Genomic DNA, 7,145 nt, shown 5'->3' on the forward strand with positions numbered 1-7,145 from the left:
TTTCAAGATTTTTCAACTAACAAATAACATTTTATTGATATTCATAGATAATAAAACTAAAAAAAACGGAAACTGAAAATGTCCGTAAACTGTTCAAAATATTTGGAAAATGTTATGGTGTATAGAAAATGATAATATAAACATATATTATATTCAGTCAAAATTTCATGTACCTACGGTAATTTGTTTTAGAGTTGCACCAAAAACCGAAATCGATTTTTTCGAAAACCAATTTGCGTAAAAATTCCCGTTTTTCTTTAATTTTTCTTTTGTTTTTCACAAATTTCGACCAAATTACATATCAAAACCAAGAATAAAGATTTTTATTATTTTGTTGTAATTTAAAAATATTATTTCTAGGTATTTGAAACTCTTTAAGTATATTATTATTATTATTATTATTATTATATTTTATATACATAATGGCATTTTTAAATGTAATTTTTTGGCAATTATAAATTTAACCTACTGTTGTACTAATGCCTAATAGTAAAATAAATTACTTTAATCACAATAATTTCATTAAATATCAACATAGCAACATCTACAAGAAAAACAAATATCCACTATTAACCTAACCTACTCAGGTTTTGAATATTTACACTATTCAAGGAAAACGAGTATGCTCGTTGAATCACTTTATTTATGCCTAAAATCTGCTCCGTGGTATCTTCTTTCATTTAAAAAAAACTGCATGACAATTGGATAAGAAGTTTCCAAGCCAAACCATAACAAATAATTTCCTCTTTTGCTTGATTTCAGTTTTATATATATAGATTAATTATTGATATATTTGTTAATTTGTTATTATTATTACTATCATTATGACTCTTTACCTAGAAATATTGTTATATCGTATTTTCTCCGATATTTACCGGATGTATCAGATCGATGTACAATTAGATTTCAGTGTTTAAATGTAACTACGGGTCACTGTGTTCGCCACAGCATATAAAATAAATTATTGAATATACAAAATAGTTAAATCTTAATCTATATAAAAAAAACCTTTACAGTCCACTTAACACCGGCAGCGAAATTGCAGATTTGTCGATCGAATTGCAATTCAAAAAGCCTAATATTAAAGTTGAAATAAAATATTTCGATAAATTATAAATCAGATTTTGAATAATAAATTACACTATTCAAGGAAAACGAGCATGCTCGTTGAATCACTCTGTATTACCTATATTTATTTCGTACCAACAACAATAAAATAAATACGTGAAAAAGATTATTTATGCCCAGATCAATAGACAGTGCCGCCCCGAACAACAATAAATATTAATGATGGTATAATGTATGCGTATTGCGAATAGCGTATATATTAATAATAACTAATAAGTAATAAGTTATATTTATTTTATTCGATCACTAATAACAATAGGTATAACCATAATATAAAATATCCACATTGACAAACCGTCACCGGTGAGAATTCAATTTTTTTTCGTATACAATGATATTATTAGGTATTATATCATTGAATTCAAATTTAATACCATTAAACACTCGTAACCTACTATACAGCATAGCGGCATCCATTTACCCACTTTTTTTTCTTTAATTGTAAATAAAATTGTATTTGGTGGGTCAAAAAGGTTATAGTACCTAAAGTAGGGTTTAGCCATAATTAATATTTTTGTTTATTTAAAATATACATTTTACATTCTTGCAACCTAGATCATATTATCAATGTATAAGAAAAACGATTCTGAGCGAAAACGGTCAGTCAGTCAGTATGATATTACTAAGTATATTTGATGATATTATTGTGAATAATGTAATTTATATATAACCTATTTACGTGAAACTTGTTTTAAATTTGTAATCCTTAGCTATAAAAGTCAAACATTTTATACATTTTTAACTACAAAATAATTATTAAATTTTATCGAAATTTGAACATTAAATGCTTATAAAAAAAATCATGTTTATGTGTTTTTAATATTTTTCAACTGCTATTGTAAAAATATATCAGGAGCCTTGCATTAAATTTTCACGCTTTTTTACCAAACAAATAAAATTTTATTGATATTTATAGAAAAAAAAAACTAAAATAATTAAAAACTGACAATGTCCGTAAATAGCCCAAAAAGAGTCAAAATATTTTCAAAATTTTATGGTGTATATAAAATTAAAATATGAACATTCAGTAAAATGTTTATGTATATACAGTTATTCGTTTTTGAATAACAATAAAATAACAAAACCGATAAATGATAAATCTATATAGTGAATATCCAATATTGTTAAAATATGAATTTTAAACGCTCATAAAAAATTTAATTTGATTTGCTGATAGACATTTTTTTTTGATAAAGGTAGACAAACTTATGAAGAATCTTGTATTACATTTACAAATCTTAGATTTAAAACAAACATTTTTATAAATTCTCAACTCAAAATAATTTGCTAATTTTCGTGATTTTTCCGTATTTTATCAATATTTGAACTTTAAATGCTTATAAATAAAAACTGTGACTAAGAATTTTTAATATTTTTCAAACGTCATTATAACAATATAGTAGGAGTCTTGTATTCAATTTTCAAGCCTTTTTACCCAACAAATAGAATTGTATTGACATTCATAGAATAAAAGACTAATAAAATTGGAAACAGAAAATGTTCCTAAACATTTAACAACAAATCAAAATATTTTGAACATTTTATCGAACATAGAAAATGTAAATATAAACGACCAGTTTTTCTTTAATTTTTATGTTGCTTTTCCCGGTGCTTTTGAAAACTATTGGGAATTTTAAATTTTGACGTTCGATGTTCTGAAGTTGAAAATCAAAGCATTATTTCGATTACTTATCGTGTAAACAGACACAAAATTTAAAAAAAAAAACACACATTGTCGTAAAATCAATACATTTATCGTTCCACTCACAATTTAAAATGTCTATTTTGATATTTCTTTTTATTTCACAGAGGGTTTCTAACAAGTCGTATCGATGATTTGAATTTATTTTGAAATTGATTTTAGGACCAGATTTCAGACCTAGGTCTTCTAAGTACCGGACATGTTATTAGCAATGCAAAATACGAAGCAAATTCCGGAACCCAGTCGATGTGAACCAACTACATACGAGTATAAGAAATCGTCGTATGCGGAGATTTATGATGTGCTACAATCCTTAAGGAAGTATGTAGTTAGTAGTTTTAAGTGCTAGATAAATATTAGTGACACGTTTTTGTTTTTAGAGATGAGTTTCTTTGTGATATTAAACTAGAAACAGACGATGGTGGAGTTATATTCGGCCATAAAGTGGTTCTAGCATCGGCTAGTTCATATTTCCTAGTAATGTTCACAAATTTTTCAGAAAAATATCAAGAACTATTACTATTAAATAAATAAAGATCTAGTTGTAATCAGGCAGTTGGACTCTAGTGGTCTTCAGCTCTTTATAAACTTTGTTAATTCAGGAGAAAAATGTACAGATAATAATAGATAACGGTTTATTTAATTATAGACAAAAGATTATTTAAATTGTTTTTTGTTTATTTCTCAAGGATTTGTTACCAGCATCGAATCTTTTGCAGCTACGAGAAGTCAAAAACACATGTTGTGATTTTCTACAGGCACAACTATGTCCTACAAATGTTATTGGGATAATTATTGCTTTAGCTGATTTACATAACTGTACAAAATTGTTAACAAGTTCAGAATTATATTTTAAACAACACTTTTCTTACGAAATATTATTTATTATTATGATTCTATAAGGAAATTGTGTTAATTATTGTTATGATATGATTCTTAGAGACACAGTAAAAGGAGAAGAATTCCTGTCCTTGTGGTATGAACAAATTGTTAAGTTGATCGCCAGTGAGGAACTTACAATTCTATCTGAAGAAAAAGTACGCAATTTAAAATTAATAACTGTTATATTCTAGTACCCATTACGGATGGGAAATTTAAGTAACCTACTTACATTAATATAGTAGTTATAATAATTTATAAGTTTATTGATTGTTGCAGATTTTTGAAAGTGTTATTCGTTGGGTAAAACATGAAAACCAATTTTGCCCCAATTAATGAAACATGTACGTTTACCATTAACATCGAAAGATTATATATTAAAAAATGTAGTTGACGAACCTCTTCTTAATAATTGTTTTAAATGTGTTTATTTACTCTCTATGATTTTTTACAAATTAATTTATATTTGATATATTTTTAATTGTTTAAGGTAAAGATTACGTATTTGAAGCATTACGTTTTCATTTACTTAAGTCAGAAGAACTTATCACCATTCTAAATAACGTCCAGACAAAACCTAGACAGCCTGGTGGTACACATAAAGTATGATTTCATTATAATTTATTTATCTTTCCAACATATTAACGATTTAATTATAACAGGTTATTTTAGTGGTTGGTCAATCAGGGATCAATGACGAAATATTGGATACGTACTACAGAATGGTATGACCCAAAAACCAACCAATGGCAGTTTGGACCAAAATTGATTACACCACGTTACGGTGGTAGTCTGGCTGTAGTAAATGATAATTTTGCGTTATATTTGGGTGGTACAAATTTGGAATCAACTTGTCAATCTGCTTATGGGCTAGATTTATCTTCAGAATCGCCTTATTGGAGACCAACATATGATATGTTAGTTAAATGACGATGGTTTGGAGTTGGTGTGATAAATCATTATATTTATGCTGTAAGTTATATTATAATATTATTTGTTACTTTTTTTAGTAATTTCTGTTATAATGTAGGTATTGTAATGATATGCTCACACACCATTATAATAAACTAACATTTTACAGAATAATAAACAACGGCTAGACTGTCGTTTGTAGAAATCGTTCACATCAAATAAAACCATTAACAACGACAATTAAGATATCGGCACGCACTTATAACGGTATTACGTAGGATGTGTATGCTGACGCCAAAGAATAATCTAGTTACCAGGCTCACGATAACTTTTTGATAAAGCCACCCACCACTCTCTGATCAGCATCCTCGCGTCGTCCCTTAAACCAGTGGATGAGCACCAGCCACCAAGTAACAACCTCTCAAGTATCAAAACCGATTTCAACGAACGACAATCCGGACTTCTTATGATAAGCCATAATTAGTGCGTTCGTTCTTTTTCAATTTATGCATTTGAAGTATTACTTTGTTTCATCTAAAACCTAAGACTCCTATAATCTACAAACGACTGCAAATCAGGTAAAGCAATTAATATAATATCTTATATTGATTGCATTTATTACATTCTACGTGCTTCCTTTTTTGTCCATAAAATTATATTGTACGGTGTATTTGATCTAATTCTCGAATACACAATCTCGAGAGCCCTCCGAACACCTGGAGGAAGGTAATAACGTAATTTCACTACTCTAACTTTTACTATTTTAATATAACTATCGACAGCAGTCGTCCTTATATTTTTCGTATTTTTAAGTTATTATAGTACTAACATAACATAAATTATATTATAAATTCAAGGTTGGCGATAATGATGGTGAAAGTGGTTTAAACAGTTCAGAAGTTTTTGACTGCAGAACTCGAGAATGGAGTAGGATATCTAGTATGTCTACAAGACGACATGGTCATGGGCTTGGAGTATTGAATAATTGTTTATATGTTTATATTTATAACTTTACGATTTTATATTTGTGATAGGTACATTTGTTATAGTTGTAATCAGAATAAATAAATACCACAAAGGAAAATCATGGAATCCCCAAAATAAAAAAATGTTTATAACTTAAAATTTTAATAATATACTAATTCAAGTATTTGTTTAAATATACCGGCTTAGTCCAATGACTTAATAACTACAAAGGAAACTGACTTTTTTCATTGACGACAAACTATAATATATATTTTAGCATTATTAAAAATTTGTTTCTTTTTTTTCAGTTTTATGTATAATGTATTAATGTTTTTGTTAAAAAATAATCTTAATTATATCGTTTATGTTTGAAAATAATAATACAAACTATAAAAGTAAATGTCTGGATTTTAAATTTCTTACAATTGTTGAACTTATACTATATTAAATTTGATATAATATAATAACAATTAATAAATGTTTTAGTTCATAAATATATATTCAATCACTGTCATTGAAAAATGCTTTATTGTGTTCCGTAGATTTTAAAATCAAGGGATTTTTAATCTTCAAGCTGTATTAATTGAACTTTGTATTTTGTATAGGTAGGTGGTTTTGATTTAGTGCATAGATTAAACTCCGTCGAATGTTATCACTCGCAGTGCAGTGGGTGTTGGAGTTATGAATGGTGTACTGTATGCTGTGGGTGGTTGGGATGGACATCAGGTTTGGAATAGTGTCGAAGTATACATACCAAGTACAGGAGTTTGGTCTACTATTCCGGACATGCATTTACGTCGACGACGTTCAAGTATAACTACTCGTTTAAAAATTCTTAACCTTTATTATATGAAACATATTTAATTTAAGTTTAACTTCTCAATATAGGAGTAGCGGTATTAGATGGTTTGTTGTATGTCGTCGGCGATGACGACGGAGCTTCTATTTTGGATTCTGTAGAATCGTACAACCCTAACACTAATAAATGGACCAGGATCACAGTGTCAATGAATGTTGCAAGGAATTTGGCAGGAATTGTAGTCATCGATAGGCCACAATGTTTTAAAAATTATTAGCATTAAAGATATTTTTTTTGATTCAATATATTACTACTTTCTCATATTGTATAATAATATCTTCGTTATTTTTCTATTTATTTTATAGCGTTTGAATGTTGTATGGAAAGGTTGTTTGTACCTCCACTATAAATTTATGGCCAATGATAGGCCACCATAATTCGATTGCTAATATGCCTAAAGTTGTATCTTTAATGTCCAATTTTTTTGAAAATCATTTTATAAGTCTATTGGGTTAATCTTATATAAATAAATTATTATAAAGATATTAAGCAGACAAATTTATTAAGTCGGAACTTGTTACTTTTGTAAAAAACAAATTCATTCAATTTTCGACTTGTAATCTTTTAGATAATATTGAATATGTTGATCTATTTATGTAAAAAATAAATATGTCCGGACACGTATTTGTAATATGTAATATATAGACTCATATAAAAACGCCGGATAACTAGTAGTTACAGATCATATGGAATGTGGAG

At 27.6% G+C, this 7,145-nt stretch overlaps 1 pseudogene; it reads left to right on the plus strand.

Annotated features, from left to right (window-relative positions):
• The first annotated feature begins 3,041 nt into the window (after positions 1 to 3,041).
• LOC132936113 (kelch-like protein 2) lies at positions 3,042 to 6,663 on the plus strand (annotated as a pseudogene).
• Positions 6,664 to 7,145: the final 482 nt, after the last annotated feature.

Source organism: Metopolophium dirhodum, chromosome 1, assembly GCF_019925205.1.
Source record: "Metopolophium dirhodum isolate CAU chromosome 1, ASM1992520v1, whole genome shotgun sequence".
NCBI lineage: Eukaryota > Metazoa > Arthropoda > Insecta > Hemiptera > Aphididae > Metopolophium > Metopolophium dirhodum.